Source organism: Anomaloglossus baeobatrachus, chromosome 1 (genome assembly GCF_048569485.1).
Source record: "Anomaloglossus baeobatrachus isolate aAnoBae1 chromosome 1, aAnoBae1.hap1, whole genome shotgun sequence".
NCBI lineage: Eukaryota > Metazoa > Chordata > Amphibia > Anura > Aromobatidae > Anomaloglossus > Anomaloglossus baeobatrachus.
Genome location: NC_134353.1, coordinates 134,992,746 through 135,014,172, shown reverse-complemented (window position 1 = coordinate 135,014,172; position 21,427 = coordinate 134,992,746). Strand labels below are relative to the sequence as shown.

The following is a 21,427-nucleotide window of genomic DNA, read 5'->3' as shown; positions in this document are numbered from 1 at the left end:
AAGACTACTCAGACAACACAGGGTGAGGGAATCACAATATTAAGACTTCATTGGATGCCCAAACCATTAACGGCACATAGCACATAACCAGCAAAACCACAATATGTAACCGGCAACAGTTTCTCACCCTCCCGCTGGCTCACCAGGGATTAGAATGTCCGTGCCTCAGAGCTTCCAGGGCTACCTACTCCAAACCAGCAGCACCCCGATTTCGGCAGGCACCCACCGAGAATGGAATAACGCCAGATTTAGGAAGCTGTGTGAGTACTGCAAAGCCTGTAGTCAGGTGACTGGATTGTCCCAAGCTGGATTCCTTCCTTAAGTAGTCTTTGATAGCTCAGCCGAATCCTTGCATTCGATGCTGAAGTCCATATAGTATTATAATCCAGGTTCAGTTATGGCTTGCCAATCGGAACCGCAGGTCCTAGATTGGTAGCATATAGCAAGAGTCTCTCCAGGCAATGGACAGTCCTCCTTCTTACACCCCTAAGCTCTCCATTCAGACTATTGGGGTCTTGACGATTGGTGGATAAGACTGGGCTCTTATTGGCAAAATTTCAAGCCGTATACAAAATATCCCTAATAGTGATGGTCTCTGGCAGATGAGGAAGAGACAGCTAAGTTACATCACATCTAGCAATACAATGGGAGGTTCACATAATTGATTTGACTGGGTATCTGACTTTCACCAAGGCAATTATATGAATCAACAAAAATTTTAAAGGTCCAGTCACACATAACGAGATTGTGAACGAGATCGCTACTACGTCACAGTTTCCGGATCGTTGCTGAGTCGTTGGTGAAATCGTATGTGGGGTGTCACACACACCGACTTTAGGAATGAGCATGCAATCTTGTAAATCGTCGGGACCCTGTCAAACAACGGGGACGCAACTATACGCCACTCATCTAGGTCGCTAACGAAATCATTAGCTAGGTGTCAAACATACAGATCCATCCTGCCCAGCAGGACTCCAACGAGCCAAAAATGGCCCAGGCTGTTCAGCATCGACCAACGATTTCACAGCAGGGGGCGGATCGTTGGTACATGTCAAACACGATGAGATCGCTAGTGAAGTCGTTGTTGCGTCACATAAACTGTGACGTAGCAATGATCTTGTTCACGATCTCGTTATGTGTGAAGTGGCCTTAACACTAGACTCCCAATAGTCTTGTAGAAACAATGAGGGGCTTATCCCCCATTTATAAATAAACTATCATCATGTCTGGCTGAATTTAAGAAACTTAACCCATGCTAGGCACTGACAGAGTCCGTGTCGTTACAGAGCGTATGACTGAACCTACAAAGTCATTGAGCCGAAATCCAGCTTCGGATGTGATGGCGGCGAAGAGGTGAGTGAGATCATCCTCTGATGCTGCACATTTATTAGTATGTTAGCACGCCCCCAGGGGTGTACTATCATGCTAATGGAGCAAGGGGAACTAACGCCCAGAGGGCTAGTCCCCTCGCTCATTAGCATACTATGAAAGATCTTTAGAAATACTTTTTCTAAAGCTCTCTTTATCTATTCTAGTGTATACAGGGACGGTTGGGCAGGGATTAGCAATATGCACCAGAACTGCTCGTGGTACTGGGTGCATATTGCATCTGACAGGTTCCCCTTAATATCGTTTTCATGTCCTTGATATTGCGATCAGGATTACAAAAATACTTTGCCACAGTTATCTGTCCTTTTTCTTTTATTGCGTGATAATGTGAATTCATCCTTATTCTGGTTGTAGGGACATTTTCCTGTTACAATCTAAAGAAAAACCTATACTCACTGATATTAGTATTTTCAAATTATTTGGCTAGTTTTTTTTAAAGTAGCTTGAAAACTTTGCCAGAGTTCAATGTATTATTTACCTGCACTAACTACATATAAGCCGTGCAGTCAATGTTGATTTTGATGCTATGTATGTGACTAAAGCTGGTGTCACACATAACGACGACGACAACGACGTCGCTGCTACGTCACCATTTTCTGTGACGTTGCAGCGACGTCCCGTCGCTGTCGCTGTGTGTCACATCCAGCAACGACCTGGCCCCTGCTGTGAGGTTGCCGGTCGTTGCTGAATGTCCAGCTTCATTTTTTGGTCGTCACTCTCCCGCTGTGAAGCACACATCGCTGTGTGTGACAGCGAGAGAGCGACGAAATGAAGCGATCAGGAGCCGGCACTGGCAGCTGCGGTAAGCTGTAACCAGCGTAAACATCGGGTAACCAAGGGAAGACCTTTCCCTAGTTACCCGATGTTTATGCTGGTTACCAGCCTCCGCTCTTGCTGCCAGTGCCGGCTCCTGCACTGTGACATGTGGCTGCAGTATGCATCGGGTAATTAACCCGATGCATACTGTAGCAAGGAGAGCAGGGAGCCAGCGCTAAGCAGTGCGCGCGGCTCCTTGCTCTCTGCACTGTGACATGTAGCTGCAGCACACATCGGGTTAATTAACCCGATGTGTACTGTACCTAGGAGAGCAAGGAGCCAGCGCTAAGCGCGGCTCCCTGCTCTCTGCACATGTAGCGACGTTATGATCACTGCTTCTGCTGTGTTTGACAGCTAAGCAGCGATCATAACAGCGACTTACAAGGTCGCTGTTACGTCACCGAAAATGGTGACGTAACAGCGACGTCGTTGTCGCTGTCGCTTAGTGTGACACCAGCTTAAAGGGCCAAACAAGCAACAGGATTCTACAGTATCTGAACCTTTTTATTACAAAACAGTTTCCAACTAATGTCTTATCCACTCTTATCATAAGCTGAATGTATGTCATTTAGATGTCAGAAGTTTGTAGCTGTTGTAGAGTTTGGTTTAGCAATTCTTAAACTTTAAGAAAAAAATTGTGGCATTAGGTTCTGAAACAATATAGATGCAAATCCAGCACTTTACTTATATATTATTATTATTATTATTATTATTTATTTATAGAGCACCATTAATTCCATGGTGCTGTACATGAGAAGGGGGTTACATACAAAATACGTATACAAGTTACAGTAGACAGACTAGTACAGAGGGAAGAGGGCCCTACCCTTGCGGGCTTACATTCTATAGGATTATGGGGAGGAGACAATAGGTGGGGTGTAGGTCAGGCGGCAGCTCCGCACGGTGGTCGGGCGGCAGCTCCGCACGGTGGTCGGGCGGCAGCTCCGCACGGTGGTCGGGCGGCAGCTTCGCACGGTGGTCGGGCGGCAGCGAGTTCATTGTAGATTGTAGGCATTTCGGAACAGGTGCGTTTTCAGGTTCCGTTTGAAGTTTGCAAGGGTAGGGGATAGTCTGACGTGTTGAGGCAGCGAGTTCCAGGAGACTGGGGATGCTCGGGAGAAGTCTTGGAGTCGGTTGTGTGAGGAGCGAATGAGAGAGGAGGAGAGGAGGAGATCTTGGGAGGACCGGAGGTGACGTGTTGGAGTGTAGTGGGAGAGTAGTTCGGAGATGTACGGAGGGGAAAGATTATGCACAGCTTTGTAGGTCAGTGTTAGAAGTTTGAATTGGATACGGTGGAAGATTGGAAGCCAGTGGAGGGACATGCAGAGAGGAGAAGCGGGGTGGTATTGAGGAGAGAGGTGGATAAGTCGGGCAGCAGAGTTAAGGATGGACTGGAGAGGGGCAAGCGTGTTGGCAGGGAGGCCACAGAGGAGGATGTTACAGTAGTCGAGGCGGGAGATTATGAGGGCATGCACTAGCATTTTAGTTGATTGCAAATTGAGGAAAGGGCGGATTCTGGAAATATTTTTGAGTTGAAGACGGCAGGAGGTGGTGAGGGATTGGATGTGTGGTATGAAGGATAAGGCAGAGTCAAAGGTCACTCCGAGGCAGCGAACTTTGGGTACTGGCGAGAGCGTGGTGTTATTTATTGTAATAGATAGATTAGGTGGAGAGTGTAGGTGAGACGGAGGAAAGATGATTAGTTCAGTTTTGGCCACATTGAGCTTTAGGAAGCGAGAGGAGAAGAAGGAGGATATAGCAGATAGACATTTCGGGATTTTGGACAGCAGAGATGTGGCATCTGGGCCAGAGAGGTAGATCTGGGTGTCGTCGGCATATAGGTGGTATTGGAAGCCATGGGACTTTATGAGTTGTCCCAGGCCAAATGTGTAGATAGAGAAAAGTAGGGGTCCTAGGACAGAGCCTTGAGGGACGCCAACAGAGAGATGGTGGGATGAAGAGGTTGTGTGGGAGTGGGAGACACTAAAAGTGCGATTTGAGAGGTATGAAGAGATCCAAGAGAGGGCAAGATCTCTGACACCAAGGGAAGAGAGGGTCTGTAATAGGAGGGAGTGGTCAACGGTATCGAAGGCTGAGGACAGGTCTAGGAGTAGGAGTATAGAGAAGTGCTTGTTCGCTTTGGCAGTAAGCAAGTCATTTGTGATTTTAGTCAGGACAGTTTCGGTGGAGTGATGTGGACGGAAGCCGGACTGTAGGTTGTCAAAGAGAGCGTTAGAGGAGAGGTGGGAGGAAAGTTCAGCATGGACATGCTGTTCCAGGAGTTTTGAGGCAAGTGGGAGTAGTGATATGGGGCGGTAGCTGGTAGTAGAGGTTGGATCGAGGGAAGGTTTCTTTAGGATAGGTGTGACTGTTGCATGTTTAAAGGCAGAGGGGAAGGTTCCAGTCGTTAAAGATAGGTTGAAGAGATGGGTTAAGGCTGGAATAAGGATGGTGGTGAGGTTGGGAAGGAGGTGGGATGGCATGGGGTCAAGTGCGCAGGTGGTGAGGTGCGCTTTTGAGAGCAGACGTGCAAGCTCTCCTTCGGTGATGGTGGGGAGGAAGTTTATGGGGGAGGGGCAGTGGTCAGCTACATGAAGGGGTTGTGGTGGCTGAGCAGAGAAGACTTGCCTTATTAGGTCGATTTTTTCTTGGATATAAAGAGGACCTGTCAGCTCCCCAGATTTTGCCACTCTTTTCCATTTTAAGCTGTGTTGCTCCATTGCAGAGATAATCACATTTGTTTCTTTTGGATCGCAGTATGTGAAATTTCTGCTTGCAGTTCAACTGGGCGTTTCTTCAGAGTGTTCTCTGGGGGTGAGCACTTTCACCCCTTCTTCACAGTGTTATATTCTGCTGAGCTGGGATTGGCAGTTTTTGTGGTGAGAGAGATGAATGTGAATGCCCCCAGAGAAGACTGAAGAAATAACCAGTTCAACTGCAAGCAGAGATTTCACATAGTGCGCTCCAGAAGAAGCAAATGTGATTATCTTTGCAATGGAGTGGAAAAAAAATTGTTTAAAAGAACTGAGAGTCATCAGTGGTTGATACCTTTTAATGGCTAACTGAAAAGGTTTTTTTATGGAACCAATGGAGTGGAAGAATTTTTGCAAAGTATTATACTTAATTTTTTAAAGCAAAAGACAGATCCTTTCTAAATGGACCATAAATGAATCCTAGACATGACTTATTTTTAACAGAAACATGCCATACCTATTGTGGGTTATGTATGGTATGGCAATTCAGACTTACTTAAATGAATAGGAATTAATGCCATATACAGTTGAAACCAGAAGTTTACATACACTATAAGAAATAAATATGGATTTTAAATCTGGATTTTATATTTCTCTTTTGGAGTAATGGCTTCTTCCTGGCCTTTCAGACCGTGTTGATACAGTACTGTGGATAATGACACGATCTTACCAGCTTCCGCCAGCTTTTTCACAAGGTCTTTTGCTTTTGTTCTTGGATTGATATCCACATGTCTGACCAAAGCACATTCATCTCTGGTACACAGAACCTATCTCTTTCCTGAGTGGTATGATGGCTAAACATTCCCATCTTTTTTGTATTTGTGGATAATTGTTTGTATAGATGAAAGAGGCACCGTCAGATATCTGGAAATTGCACTCAAGGATGAACCATACTTGTGGGAAGGTACCGATACACATAACGAGATCGCTAGTGAGATCGCTGCTGAGATGGTTTCTGTGACGCAGTAGCGATCCCGTTAGCAATCTCGTTATGTGTGACATCTACCAGCGATCAGGCCCCTGCTGTGAGATCTCTAGTCATTGCAGAATGGTCCAGGCCATTTTCTTCAAAGGCGATGTCCTGCTGGGCAGGACACATCGCTATGTTTGCCACTGTGTGACAGGGTCACAGTGACTGCTGAGATCGTAATACAGGTCGCTACTACGACCTCTATCGTTCCTGCATCGTTGGTAAGGTCTGACTGTGTGACATCTTACCAGCGACCTCCAAGCAACTTACCAGCGATCCCTATCAGGTTGCATCGTTTTCGGGATCACTGGTAAGTCGTTGTGTGTGACTGGGCCTTAAGTCCACAATTCTCTTCCAGAGATATTAGCTGACTTTTTTTTACTTTCCCATGATGCTACACAAAGAAGCAGTGTGTTATATGTGTGTATTAGAATTCATCCACAGGTGTGTCTCTAGCTAACTCAGATGTTGCCAATAAACCTATCAGAAGCTTCCAATGACATCATCATATGGGCTGTTCCAAATTGTTTAAGGGCATAGTTCTTTTAGTGTATTTAAACGTATTCCTTTGCAGAAAGTAATAAAAATGCCTTAAAACATTCTCTCTTTCTCTCTCCCTCTCTCTCTCTCTCATTATTCTGGCATTTGGCAAATATATATAGTACTAGAAGGTGGCCCGATTCTAACGCATCGGGTATTCTAGAATTTATTGTGTAGTTAATGTATGTTTTTTGTTATATATATCAATGTTGTTGTGTGTAGTTGCCAGTGTTTGTGTAGGGCACTGTAAATGTTCTGGGTGGTGTCTGGGTGTGGGGGTGTGTGAGAGCAGTGTTGTATGTGTGTTGCATTGTGTGTGTTGCGTTGTTTGTGGAGCACTGTGTGTCTGCAGCGTTCTGTGTGTGTGGTGCTGTGTGTTGCGCGGTTTGTGTGGGTGTGGAGTGCGTGTGTGTGTTTTGGGGGAGGTATGTTTTGTGCTGTGTGTGTGTTGCGCGGTATGTGCGTATATTTGTGTATGCCGCGGTGTTTGTGTGTTGGGTGTTGTGTGTGTGCGGCGTTGTCTGTGTGTGGGTGTCTGTGTAGGGCGGTGTTTGTGGTTCTCAGTGTGTGTGTGTGTGTGTTGTGTGGTGCGCGTGTGGTGCTGTGTGTGTGTTTTGGGGGGAGGTGTGCACCCCCATCGTGCTCCATCCCCCATACTGCGCACCCCCCCCCATCGTGCTCCATCCCCCATGCTGCGCACTCCCATCATGCTCCATCCCCCATGCTGCACACTCCCCATCATGCTCCATCCCCCCATGCTGCGCACCCCCCATCGTGCTCCATCCCCCATGCTGTGCACCCCCCATCTTGCTCCATTCCCCATGCTGCGCACCCCACATGCTGCGCACCCCCCATCGTTCTCCATCCCCCATGCTGCACACCCCCCATCGTGCTCCTTCCCCCATGCTGCGCACCCCCCCATCGTGCTCCATTCCCCATGCTGCGCACCCCCCATCGTGCTCCTTCCCCCATGCTGCGCACCCCCCCATCGTGCTCCATCCCCCATGCTGCGCACCCCCCATCGTGCTCCATCCCCCATGCTGCGCACTTCCCATCGTGCTCCACAGTCACACATCTGATCGGATACACTCACACCCCACTTCTCCCTGTGCCCTCCGGTGGGTGGTCCCAGCAGCTGTGCTGCACGCCGTGCTCCTCTGCCTTCTGCCGACACGCACACATCCGATCGCATAGACGCACACATCTGACCGCATACACGCACACACACACTGACGATATCGCACATACGCGCTCACACACTCACAACATCCGGAGATACCACATGCTTCCGGCCATGTGATCTTCTGGCAGGTCCTGGAAGGTCACTGCACGCACAGTATCGCCGCCGAGAAGTAAGCGATATCACTGGATGTTGTGAGTGTGTGGATGCGATCTGATGTGTGTGTGAGGTGTGTGTGAGAGTGAGTGAGTGTGATCTGATGTGTGTGTGTGTCTGTTCTTATGTGTGTGCGTGTGTGTGTGTTCCGCCGCTGCAGGACCTTGATGCGCTCACCTGCTCCCGGTCGGCGTCTGGTGAGTATGACTGCGGGGTCTTCTTTCTTCTGTCTTCTCTCTTCTGGGGGTGCCCGCTGCCTATAATGAAGTGTCTTGCAGTGTCTTTAAAGGGACAGTATCGCGTTTTTTTATTTTTGTATTAAAAATAGTGATTCTGAAATCAAGTATTTCTAATACAAAATGAAAATCGTAGCTTATTTACTTTTTCTGTTATTCTAATTTTACTGTATGCACTGGGGGCCATGTTGGAGTTGCTGTGTGTGTAACGACAGTTACACACTCCTTTATGGCAGCCCCTGTGCATAGAGAATAGTGGTCGCTATCCGACCCTATGTTTAACGTTACAGTGGGCGTATGTGTCGCGGGCGGGGAGGAGGGTGTCAGCACACTACGCTCACCCCTTCTCCTCGGGTCCGGCAGCTGCTCAGTGGTGGCTCGAGCGGTGGGCCGGATCCCGGGGTTTCTCGAGCGACACTCCTCGCCCGTGAGTGAAAGGGGGGTTTGTGGTTGGGTGTGGGGGATTGTTATAGTTCGTGACGCTACCCACGGTTGTGGTGATTTCACCACCGCTGCTCAATTCGGGGGTCCCGGGGATGGTGATGCGGAGCAGCCAGGTGTTGTGTTGTCCCTCCGTGGGTAGGGGTTGGTGATCCCGGGGCCCGGTGGTGGAGAAGGAAGTGCGGGGCCTGGTGGGCGCAGGGACGCGGGGGCAGCGCTGTGCCTTGCGGCACTGTGGTACTCACTCAGCCTGAGACATGGACACAGTTTGTACGGTAAACCAAACGGCTGGTAGGACGGTCCCACAGACGGCTGCACCTGCACTCCCGGTAGGTGACGGTGATGTCCCTCTTCCTTGCACCTATGTTTGACTGGTGGTAGCGGTGGATTCCCTCCGGTTACCCACTCCCCGACTGCAATCTGGGCCGGAGGAGCTCTACACTTTGCCCGCAGGCGCTGGCCCTGAGAAACTGGTGCCGTGGCGGTGGCGGTGTCTCTCTGCTTCAGGTTGGGCTGTTGCCTTCAATCGGGACTTGGTTGTTGGGGGATCTACGTCCCCTTCACTGACGGATTCGGCAAATTTGGCGACTCCTAGCCTTGCCGGGGTCCGAGAGGCCCCTGCCCTGGTGCTGACTGTCCTTCGGAACACTGCTCCAGACCACCGGGCACACAGCCAACGGGGTCCTTCCAGGAACTTCCAAACGGTCCCCCTCCAGACAGTCACCGCCGTCGCTGACCTTGCTGATCTGGCCCTACACAAAGCTGGACCCTTCAGGCTTTCCTTCCTTCTGTCACTTCACTTGTTTTTCTCCTTTACCACTTCTTACTTTCACTTAGCTGTTGTTTACTCTCCCACTTAGCTCCTCACTCTTGCCCTGCCTGGGCTTCACTGCCTGGTTTCTCCCGCCTCCAGAGTTGTGACCTCCTTGGTGGGCGGAGCCAACCGCCTGGCCCACCCCCTGGTGTGAATCATCAGCCTCTGGAGGAAGGCAACAAGGATTTCTGGTTAGCATAGATGTGCCTACCTGGAGTGTGGGGTGTGGTGGTGTTGTGACCTGTGACCCCTGGCTTGCCCAGGGCTACACATTCCCCCTTAGCAAAATGCAGACCGTCCGCGGGCTGCCGTCCTACACCGGTTTTATTTTTCTGAAAAAGGGGGTAACAAGGTTAAGCAAACATGAATAACATTTTTAATAACTCTTCCCAAAACGGGAGGCACATTTACTTTTAACGTTGCAACGGTTTACGGCTACGGTTTCCGCTCTCTCCCACCCAAGCAACCTGGCCCTGATGCTGCCCCTAAAGCCCAGGCAGCACCCCTTGACCCACAGTCCAGCACAAGTTACCCGAGCGGGATCTGTCCTTCCCCTCCAGAGGGTAGCCACCGGTTCCTTTGGTGGCTGGGCCCCAGCCTGCTCTGCTCAGGGCCCTCCCTCCAACCTGCCTCTCCGGAGGCGGCATTGCGGAAACGGTAACGGTAACCAACATATTTACAAGCCACTTAACGTTTGTGGTGCCCTGCAAGTTCACAGGCTTGTCCATGGATAGTTCCCATGCAATTTTAAACGGTCCCCACAGGGACAACGGTGCCGGCTCCTGCCGGTTCAATCACAAGCGAATCAGGTGAAACTTCGGTAATTTTCATTTTCCTTATCATTTCAAACTTTTCAAACAAACAAAAACTAACAGCCACTCCTGCACTTTACGGACCCCTTTTACTCATAGAACGGTCTCCCTGTACCTAAGCGGGGGTCTACCTAGGTTGGAACGGGTGGACCTTCGGGGCCCAGTGTCAGTGTTGCTAGACAGTGGGGTAGAGGGAACAATCGGTTCCTCCTCCCTGCTATAGTGTGGAGCAGGCGGAGGTGTAGGGGGACTGGGTACAGGTTCGTCCCTGGGCACTGGCACTGGTTCTGGCTCACGATTAACCGCTTCCACTACTTCTTCATCCACGGGTTGTGGGAACAGTATCACTGGAAGTATCACCGCGCCGTTCTGTGTAGGCCAGTTTGCTGGGAAGTCACCCATCACAGTGTGGATTACCTCTGCCGCCTTTTCCACTGGTGGAAGAACCGGTACTTCAGCCTCTGCTTTCAACGCTGGGGGGCATTTTTTTAGATGGTCCCGAGAAACGGTGGCCAGGGTGCCCCCTTGGTCACGACTGATCTGGTAGGTCTTCCCATCGTCCCACTCTGTGGGTTGTACGACGTAAGGGACTTGCTCCCACTGATCATCCAGTTTGTGGGCTTTTCTCTTCCGTTTCAGCACCACATCTCCTGGCTGGAAAGGACCTGCGGGCGCCTTCTGATTGAACCGGTGCTCTTGCTGTTCTCGACTCCGACTGAGGTTTTTCTCCACATACTCCTGGATTTGCCGGTATTGGGCCCTCCTCCGACTTTCCCACTCTGCCGTTGAAGGGAGTGCTTCCGGGGCCTCCAACCCCATCTCCAGATCCACCGGCAGGCGGCCAGGACGAGCCCTCATCAGATACGCTGGGGTGCACTTCGTCGAGCTGGATGGGATATTATTGTACATGTCGACCAAGTCGGGTAACTTTTCTGGCCACATGTTCCGTTCTTCCAGCGGTAGTGTCTTGAGGAGCCCCAGGACCAAGTGGTTCATTTTCTCGCACATGCCGTTGGTTTGGGCGTGGTACGGAGTGGTCCGGATCTTCTTGCAGCCGTACAACTGGCAGAATTCGTGAAACACTTCTGCTTCAAAAGCCGGGCCTTGGTCAGTCAGCACCTTCTCGGGGTACCCATGGGGTCGGCAAAAATAGGCCTGGAACGCTCGAGCAGCGGTTCGACCAGTCAGGTCCTTAACGGGGACTACCACCATAAATCTTGAGTAGTGGTCTACCATGGTCAATGCGTAGGTGTACCCACTTCGGCTAGGGGTGAGTTTGACATGGTCTAGGGCGACCAGCTCCAGCGGCTGATGGGTGACTATGGGGTGCAACGGTGCCCTCTGGCTCTTCTCGTCCTTTCTTCTCAGCGTACAAGGACCGCACTCTCGGCACCAGGCTTCCACCGATTCACGCATCCCACTCCAATAGAACCGCTCCCTCAACAGCATCTCCAGTTTCTTCCACCCGAAGTGGCCAGCACCATCATGGTATGCCTGTAGGACAGTAGCGACATCAGCTTGAGGAACGATTAACTGGCATATTTTCTCATGGGTCTTCGGGTTGATCAGCTCACGGTACAGCCTCCCTTGGTGTAGGTAAAGCCGTTTCCGTTATTTCCACAAGCGTTGGGCTTCGGCTGGAGCGGCAGGGTCTATTCCCATAGCACCTTGTTCCACCAGGGTCTTGACAAGGCGGACAGCCGGCGCTTGGTCCTGGGCGTCTTGCCACTCTTGACTGGGCCGCGGGTCCAGATCCACCCTTTGCTGACATACTTGTACCCTCTCAGTAGGCGGCTGGTGAAACGCAGGCAACTCAATCTCCTCGAGGTCGTCATCCTCGCACCCCTCTTCTGACAAATGGGGCATCCGGGAGAGTGCATCTGCATTGATGTTGACACGACCAGCTCGGTACTTTATGGTGAAATCATAGTTTGCTAACCGGGCTACCCACCGCTGCTCCAGCGCGCCCAACTTGGCCGTGTTCAGGTGAGTCAGCGGATTGTTGTCCGTGAATGCGGTGAATTTTGCTGCCGCCAAATAGTGACGGAACCGCTCCGTGATAGCCCACACCAACGCCAGTAGCTCGAGCTTGAAGGAGCTATAGTTCTCAGGGTTCCTTTCGGTCGGCCGGAGTTTTCGGCTGGCGTAGGCAATCACCTTCTCCTTTCCCTCCTGGACCTGGGATAGGACCGCTCCTAGCCCCACGTTACTGGCATCCGTGTGGAGGATGAATGGGCGCCCATAGTCAGGGTACGCCAGGACCTCTTCTCCGGTCGGGGCCGCCTTCAACTGGCAAAAGGACTCCTCATGCTTGTCCTCCCACGACAGTGGGGCTCCGATGGGTCTACCACCTTTGGTCTGTCCCACGAGGAGATCTTGCATGGGGGCAGCCATCTTCGTGTACCCCTTTATGAAGCGCCGATAGTACCCCACCAGACCCAGAAACTGCCTTACCTCCCTCACTGTAGTTGGTCTCGGCCAGCTTTGGATGGCAGTGATCTTCTCAGGATCGGGGGCGACACCATCCGCACTCACCACATGCCCTAGATACTGCACCCTGGGTTTCAGCAGGTGGCATTTTGAGGGCTTCAACTTCATCCCGTACTTGGCAAGGGACGCGAACACCTCGGCCAGGTGCTCCAGATGGGCTTCATACGTCTGGGAATAAACAATCACATCATCCAAATACAGCAGGACGGTCTCGAAGTTTAAATGTCCCAGACAGCACTCCATCAAACGTTGGAAGGTCCCAGGGGCATTGCACAGCCCAAACGGCATGCTATTGAATTCGTAGAGCTCCATCGGGGTGGTGAAGGCGGTCTTCTCCCGATCCTCTGGAGCCACGGCCACTTGCCAGTACCCGCTGGTGAGGTCAAGGGTCGAGAAGTAGTTTGCAGTCCTCAGTGCGGCCAAAGACTCTTCAATGCGCGGTAATGGATAGGCATCTTTATGGGTTATCTGGTTGATCTTCCGGTAGTCCACACACATCCGCATGGTACCATCCTTTTTCTTGACCAGTACCAACGGAGCGGCCAAGGGACTACAGCTGTCCCGAATAACCCCCGCCTCCTTCATATTCCTCAACATATCCTTGGCACACTGGTAATGTGCAGGGGGAATAGGTCTGTACCTCTCTTTGACAGGGGGATGTTCACCTGTGGGAATGTGGTGTTGGACCCCCTTGATCTGCCCGAAGTCTAGGGGGTGCTTACTGAAAACCTGTTCGTACTCCTGCACCACCCTGTGTACCCCTGCCCTGTGATGTGTAGGGGTATCATCAGTGCCTACATGTAGCTGTTGGTGCCACTCTCTTATGTCCCCCTGGGGTGGGGGAGTGTTGGTGGCAGGTTGGAGTGTGGATGGACTGGCTTCATGGATAGTGTGAGGGTCCAGGGTAAGCAGCTTGGCAATGGTGGCATACCGGGGAAGCCTGACTTCTTCCTCCCCACAGTTCAGCACTCTCACAGGCACTCTCCCTTTCTTCACATCCACCACCCCTCGGGCGGCCATTACAGTGGGCCAGTGCTCGGAAGGCATGGGCTCCATCATCGCGGGGTAGTCACGCCCCTGAGGCCCTACTGCTGCCCTACACGAGATCATCATCTCACTCCTAGGGGGCACAGTCAATGGAGCAACATCCATCACTCTCACTCCACCAATCTCCCCTCCTGTTGAGCTTACATGCTGGCGGTACATCAGGGCACGGATTTCACGCTGCACAGCCCTCTGCCGGCTCCCCGCCGCTATGGCGGCCAGCTGTTGCAATAGGGTCAACACATCAGCCATGCAGTGTTCCATCACATTGGTTCCCAGCACTATCTTCGGGTTATGATCACTGGGTTCATTCATGATCACAATCATACCCTGGTGTTGTAGTTCAGCTTGCCCCACTGTCATAGCCACTTGTTTATACCCCACCTGGGTCAATGGAAGTCCATTAGCGGCTATCAACGTTATGCTATTGTCTGGGGGCGCCAGCTCGTCTACGGCCCAATACCGCTGGTACAACTTGTACGGTATAGTAGTTACCTGTGATCCAGTGTCCAAGAGAGCCATCACTGGTATGCCGTCCACAGCCACGGGGATGATAGGGCGGGCCCCGATATATCGGTCTCGCCAGTCCGGGGGGCCACGATGTTCTACTCCTGAGGATTGGCCCGGGGCCCCAGGGGTTGCTCGTTTAACGGGCACTGTCGGTAGTAATGGCCCGGCTTACGGCACTTGTAGCAGATTGGAGGTCTGCTCCGCGGGATGTTAGCACTTCTCTGCTGCATCCAGGGAACATCTTCGGGACTGTCAGCAAGCTGTATCTGCGCTGGAGGCTGAGATCTGGTCAAAGGTTGCAGTGCAGCAAGGATTTTGGCAAGGTCTCCGTCCATGCGACGGACCTGGGCTGCCAACTCTTCGACTGTGCTGCTTGGGGCTGCAGGCATTACAGAGGTTGGTTTGCCTGAGGCCGCCACAACAGGAGCTGTCTCGACGGGCCATGGGACGGGTTCCAGAACTTCAGCAGCTAGGGGCTGAAGTGCTTTGATAGCCCGCTCTTTTAACACAGCAAAGTCCACATCAGGGTGTTCCAGGGCCCACAGCCGGAGTTGTTTACGATCCTCAGGGGACCTCATCCCCTGCGCAAATTGCTCCACCAACATCTTGTTGCTATCCGCCTCATTAATAGAGTTCACCCGCTTCAGCGTGCGGAGGGCGGTCTGCAGACGTAGAGCATAGTCCCGAATGCTATCCCCGGCTCGTTGCCGGCACTGGTAAAACTGCATCCTCAGCTCAGCTTCAGTCCGGGTCTCGAAGGCAGTCTGTAGCTTCTCAAAGATGGTGGCTACAGAGAGCCGGTCCCCCTCGGCCCAGGTCTCCGCTTCCTGCTCCGCCGCACCGGTTAGCTGGCCTAGCACTATCGCTGCTCGTTGCTTATCAGTCAGGGGGTACAGCTCCAGCAACGGGTTAAGCTTTTTCCGGAAGGCCTGTAGGGCATCCGGTTTCCCATCATACTGCGGTAGCCAGGCAGCTCCGGGCGCATAGGGCAAGGAGAATGGCATGACCTGAGCGAGCGCGGGGGCCGCGGCACCTCCCGCCGGTACAACCGGGACTTGGGCAGGCCCATTCCCATCCACGGGTGCCGCTGCGGCTGCGACCACCGCTCCTCCAGCGGCTCCGTCGGGCGCAGACATCTTGTTTTCGTCCCCCTTAGCTCTTTCCGGCCCCTCCTCTCTCGGGGCGGGGTTTTGGCCTTCGCGCCTCTACTGCTCGAGAAGACGCTCGAGCGGGAACCCTTCGCGCCAAAGATGGCGGCTTCTGAAATTTTTCTGCCGGATACCTCCGGCGGTAACAAGGCGCACCTCTACCAGACGGCAGAGCGGTAAGATCCTGTTCGTGACGCCAAGTTGTCGCGGGCGGGGAGGAGGGTGTCAGCACACTACGCTCACCCCTTCTGCTCGGGTCCGGCAGCTGCTCAGTGGTGGATCGAGCGGTGGGCCGGATCCCGGGGTTTCTCGAGCGACACTCCTCGCCCATGAGTGAAAGGGGGGTTTGTGGTTGGGTGTGGGGGATTGTTATAGTTCGTGACGCCACCCACGGTTGTGGTGATTTCACCACCGCTGCTCAATTCGGGGGTCCCGGGGATGGTGATGCGGAGCAGCCAGGTGTTGTGTTGTCCCTCCGTGGGTAGGGGTTGGTGATCCCGGGGCCCGGTGGTGGAGAAGGAGGTGCGGGGCCTGGTGGGCGCAGGGACGCGGGGGCAGCGCTGTGCCTTGCGGCACTGTGGTACTCACTCAGCCTGAGACATGGACACAGTTTGTACGGTAAACCAAATGGCTGGTAGGACGGTCCCACAGACGGCTGCACCTGCACTCCCGGTAGGTGACGGTGATGTCCCTCTTCCTTGCACCTATGTTTGACTGGTGGTAGCGGTGGATTCCCTCCGGTTACCCGCTCCCCGACTGCAATCTGGGCCGGAGGAGCTCTACACTTTGCCCGCAGGCGCTGGCCCTGAGAAACTGGTGCCGTGGCGGTGGCGGTGTCTCTCTGCTTCAGGTTGGGCTGTTGCCTTCAATCGGGACTTGGTTGTTGGGGGATCTACGTCCCCTTCACTGACGGATTCGGCAAATTTGGCGACTCCTAGCCTTGCCGGGGTCCGAGAGGCCCCTGCCCTGGTGCTGACTGTCCTTCGGAACACTGCTCCAGACCACCGGGCACACAGCCAACGGGGTCCTTCCAGGAACTTCCAAACGGTCCCCCTCCAGACAGTCACCGCCGTCGCTGACCTTGCTGATCTGGCCCTACACAAAGCTGGACCCTTCAGGCTTTCCTTCCTTCTGTCACTTCACTTGTTTTTCTCCTTTACCACTTCTTACTTTCACTTAGCTGTTGTTTACTCTCCCACTTAGCTCCTCACTCTTGCCCTGCCTGGGCTTCACTGCCTGGTTTCTCCCGCCTCCAGAGTTGTGACCTCCTTGGTGGGTGGAGCCAACCGCCTGGCCCACCCCCTGGTGTGAATCATCAGCCTCTGGAGGAAGGCAACAAGGATTTCTGGTTAGCATAGATGTGCCTACCTGGAGTGTGGGGTGTGGTGGTGTTGTGACCTGTGACCCCTGGCTTGCCCAGGGCTACACATATGCTGTGACCTGGACGCGCCCCCTGGGCTGTCCAGATCACAGCAGAGGGAGGAGTTCAGCCGCCATCATCGTGGAGCTCACAGCGTATGCTGTTTGCTCCACTTCACCCCTGTCAACCGCCGGGATGTGTGAGTACAGGCCGCCTCCCCTCCCCTGCCCCCATTACCGATGACACCGCCTCCCTCCGCTCTCCCCAGCCCCCGCTACTGCTACCGCTAGTGCCGCCCCTCGCCATTCCCGTCTCTGCTGACACCCCATCCCTTCGCTCTCCTCAGCCCCCGCTAGTGCCGCCCCTCTTCCTCGCCGTTCCCGTCTCCGCTGACACCCCATCCCTTCACTCTCCTCAGCCCCCGCTAGTGCCGCCCCTCCCCCTCGCTGTTACCGTCTCCGCTGACACCCCATCCCTCTGCTCTCCCCAGCCCCCGTTACTGCTACCGCCGCCCCTCCCTCCGCCGTTACTGTCTCCGATGACACTTCCTCCCTCCGCTCTCCCCAGCCACCGCTCTGCTCGCCGCTGCTGTGTATGTGTGTGCCCTTGCCCCACTGCATGCGAGTACCGCCGCTGATGCTTTCTGCACGGCTGTGTATTATCCTCTCCTGTTTGATACTATCTGCTGAGCCGTGTATCTAATCCTCTCTTGGGTGATACACAGCTCAGCAGACCGCATCACCCAGGACAGGATTAGATACACGGCCGTGCACACAGCATCACCCAGGACAGGATTAGATACACAGCTCAGCAGACAGTATCACCCAGGACAGGATTAGATACACAGCTCATCAGACAGTATCTAATCCTGTCCTGGGTGGGTGATGCGGTCTGCACGGCCGTGTATCTAATCCTGTCCTGGGTGATGCTGTGTGCACGGCCGTGTATCTAATCCTCTCCTGGGTGATGCTGTGTGCACGGCCGTGTATATAATCTGCTCCTGGGTGATGCTGTGTGAACGGCCGTGTATCTAATCCTGTCCTGGGTGATGCTGTGTGCACGGCCGTGTATCTAATCCTGTCCTGGGTGATGCGGTCTACACGGCCGTGTATCTAATCCTGTCCTGGGTGATGCTGTGTGCACGGCCGTGTATCTAATCCTGTCCTGGGTGATGCGGTCTGCACGGCCGTGTATCTAATCCTGTCCTGGGTGATGCTGTGTGCACGGCCGTGTATCTAATCCTGTCCTGGGTGATGCGGTCTGCACGGCCGTGTATCTAATCCTGTCCTGGGTGATGCGGCCTGCACGGCCGTGTATCTAATCCTGTCCTGGGTGATGCGGTCTGCACGGCCGTGTATCTAATCCTGTCCTGGGTGATGCGGTCTGCACGGCCGTGTATCTAATCCTGTCCTGGGTGATGCGGTCTGCACGGCCGTGTATCTAATCCTGTCCTGGCTGATGCGGTCTGCACGGCCGTGTATCTAATCCTGTCCTGGGTGATGCGGTCTGCACGGCCGTGTATCTAATCCTAGCCTGTGTGATACTGTCTGCTGAGCTGTGTATCTAATCCTAGCCTGTGTGATACTGTCTGCTGAGCTGTGTATCTAATCCTCTCCTGTGTGATACTGTCTGCAGAGCCGTGTATCTAATCCTGTCCTGTGTGATACTCCTGCTGTCCTTGATGACACTTTAGACATTTCTGGTCACCAACAAAATGGCTCTGCACTGTGCCCCTACATGTCATTCTCTGTTATCCTTTGTAAACACTCAGATTAGGAGGGGGAGGCGTACAACCACACACAGGAGAGCAGACTCCGCCCACTTTACTGCAAGCTGTAACGTGAGCTTTTTCCTACAGTGGAATTTCGGTAGGATTTCAGAAGCTGCTCCCCCTAGTGTTTAACAGTGGAAACAGTGGAAAATATTAAACTTTTTAATTTTTTTTTACATTTTGCTCAATTAAAAAAATAAATATTTAAACAAAACATTAAAATAATATTACTTTACATTTTTTCAGGTATTTCATTTTTTTTTTTTCTGACGATACATTCCCTTTAACTCTTTCACCGCTGCATGACACTTCATTATTGACCGCAGCGTATGCCGGCTCCCTGCGTGCGGAGGTCCGGGGCGAGCGGCTAATCCATGTGAGGGGCGGGGCCAGGCCAAGGCGAGCGGCCAATCCGTGGGGGGGCGGAGCCAGGCCGAGCCCAGAGCGGCTAATCCATGCGGGGGGCGGGGCCAGGCCGAGGCGAGCGGCCAATCCGTGGCGGGGCGGGGCCATTCCGAGCCCAACGGCCAATCCGACAGTTGTGACTTTTATGACACTTACGGTGACACTGTCACGTTTTGGAGCAAGACAGACAGACAGACAGAATAAGGCAATTATATATATAGATTGGTTCCTAATTTACCTAAAATGGAAAAGGTTTATTCTGATTTCATGTCAGATAGTGAGAAAAACATGCAGATGTGTCTTTTTAGATAGTGTATGTACACTTCTGATCTCAACTTATAACCTGTAGACCTGTGTGGAGGATAGCCATATTTTTTTTAGTCTTGGCTAATCCTTATATGCCAGTAACACTTTATAGTCTGAATTGCAACTATGGCCTCATATAAAAAAAGATAAATATAGGCCATCATTTTACTTATATCATAAGAACCAAATATGCCAGCACAGACTATAACTGTATTTCACGTGAAGTCATAAAACAGATCTTCAGATGCCAAAATATGTTTATAAAGCAGAGATCAAAATGTTCCAGGCTATGGTATTTTGTTTGACTCATTTTGAATGAAGTCAGAGATTACAGGCATTGGTAATACAATAAATGTATTTTCTAGTGATAAAATTGCAAGAAAACCGCAAATCAAATAAGTGAACCCGTGATCAATTTAACTCTAATATTTAATGTCAAATACATTTGACCAATTTGAAGTTTTCCAATTCTCTAGAAAACAGCATTCCTCTGGAAAAGAGTCTTATTGTTTGGAAGCCTGACGATTCATAGACAAGAGAAGAAAACATGTTGGAAAAAGAAAAAAATTCATGTTGTCCTTATGTTTTGGGATATTTTCCCCAAGACAGTATAATATTTCGCTGGGGGTTTGATGCATGGAGCTGTGCTCGTGTCATCATCAGACATTTCACTATTAGCAACCATGACACCTACAGTAATTTATTTTACAAAGGATTAGGCTCTGAAATAAGTCTTTTGGTCCACAATGTAAAAAAAGAGCAAACTTGTCAAAATTTGAATTTGGTGGATTTTATCAAATTTGGCTGGAAAATTTAAATCCGATCAAATTTATTTCATAAGCATAGACTGTGCCCCAATTGCCTTTAAAAAGCTGTTTTTTTATATTCGGAGACCTCCCAACCATAAGCCATATTACATGGTCTAGGAAAAGGACATTAAATGTCACTCACCTATTGTAGTTCCTCATCTGTGTCTCCTGCCACTGCTCTCTGCTGGTCTTCCGTGGGCTTCCTAAGGTTTCCCCTCCAGCTCTGGTCTTTTCTTCACTTTTCTCTGGCTCTTTGGTTTACAATGTCATAACATGCATGTGACCTCCATTTTTCTGCATTTGCATGAAACGTATTGAATTTTTAAAGGGTTGCATCTGGATATGAGCATATCGATATGTAGAAGATATTAAGGGGGTGTCAAATTTACTGAAATTTGCAATTCCATAAAAATTTGAACATTTTGTGATTCAATTTAAGAGGAAGTAAAAAAAAAAAGGGTAAACTGCTAATGGCCGTAAATGCTGTATAAAAAAACCTAATACCTCTCTTCACACCTCTCCCACAACCCTACTGCTTTCTGCCAGCTGTCCAATCCTCAGGGCCACTTCTTTTAGCCATCATGAGAGTTATCTGAGTATTCTTTACTAATGGTCAGGAAATTTCCATCAGTGACTAGACCTCTGGACCAAAGCATCTTGAAAGGTCACAATACAATGTTGTCATGATGTGTACCACGATTTTACAATGCACAGTGACACCCGATGCCTGATCACACAGGGAAATCCAATCCTATAGTGAAAAACAGACAGATGAGGTGTGCAACAACTAAAAAAAGAGGCCTTGAGGTTTGGACAACGAACAGCAGGGTGGTTAGACTGGTGAGAAGTGAGGGTTGGGTTTTTAGTTACGTCTTAAATTTATTATGCTCTGAGATCCCTAGAAAGACCACAGTGCCTGGGAGGTCTTCCGCTCATCCCCACTGTACTAGATGGTTTTGAGATAGCAAGACGTCCCGCAGTGCAACATTTACGCCCCCTACCCTTGTGGTTCCCCATCTTGGTATCAGTGGATTCCCAAGCTTAGAGTGCTCAGAGTTTCAATATTCATACTCCTCTTCTCTTGAGGGCACGTCCCTCATCTCTTTGCTCCACTCTTCTCCTTTCTATTATCCTACTCTCTGCTAATCTTCTTCATAAGGTTTACGTTCATGCAAGAGAAAAAAAAAAAAGTCCAGCTCACCGATCAACCTTGCTGGTGCATCCTGAAGTCCTGCACACGGAATGGTCTGGCCACCAGCAAATTGTATAAAAGAGGAAAAACATTGATTAAGACCTGAGCGTCGAAACGCATTGTTCTGTTTGGTTCCCAATGATATAGCCTGATTTGCTGGATTTTAACAATTTCATAAATAAAAAATTGACTTTTAATTTTTTTGTTCAGCGCTGGATTTTTTCCTCGTTTACGTTCATGCACTCACTTATTTATACTCATGATGGCCTTCATATGTCGTGTTAA

General features: G+C 51.3%; 1 protein-coding gene across 1 annotated transcript in view; it reads left to right on the top strand.

Moving 5' to 3' along the window:
* Positions 1 to 21,427, top strand: part of DLC1 (DLC1 Rho GTPase activating protein) — a 709,032-nt gene that overhangs the window by 529,090 nt on the left and 158,515 nt on the right. The window lies entirely within an intron of this gene.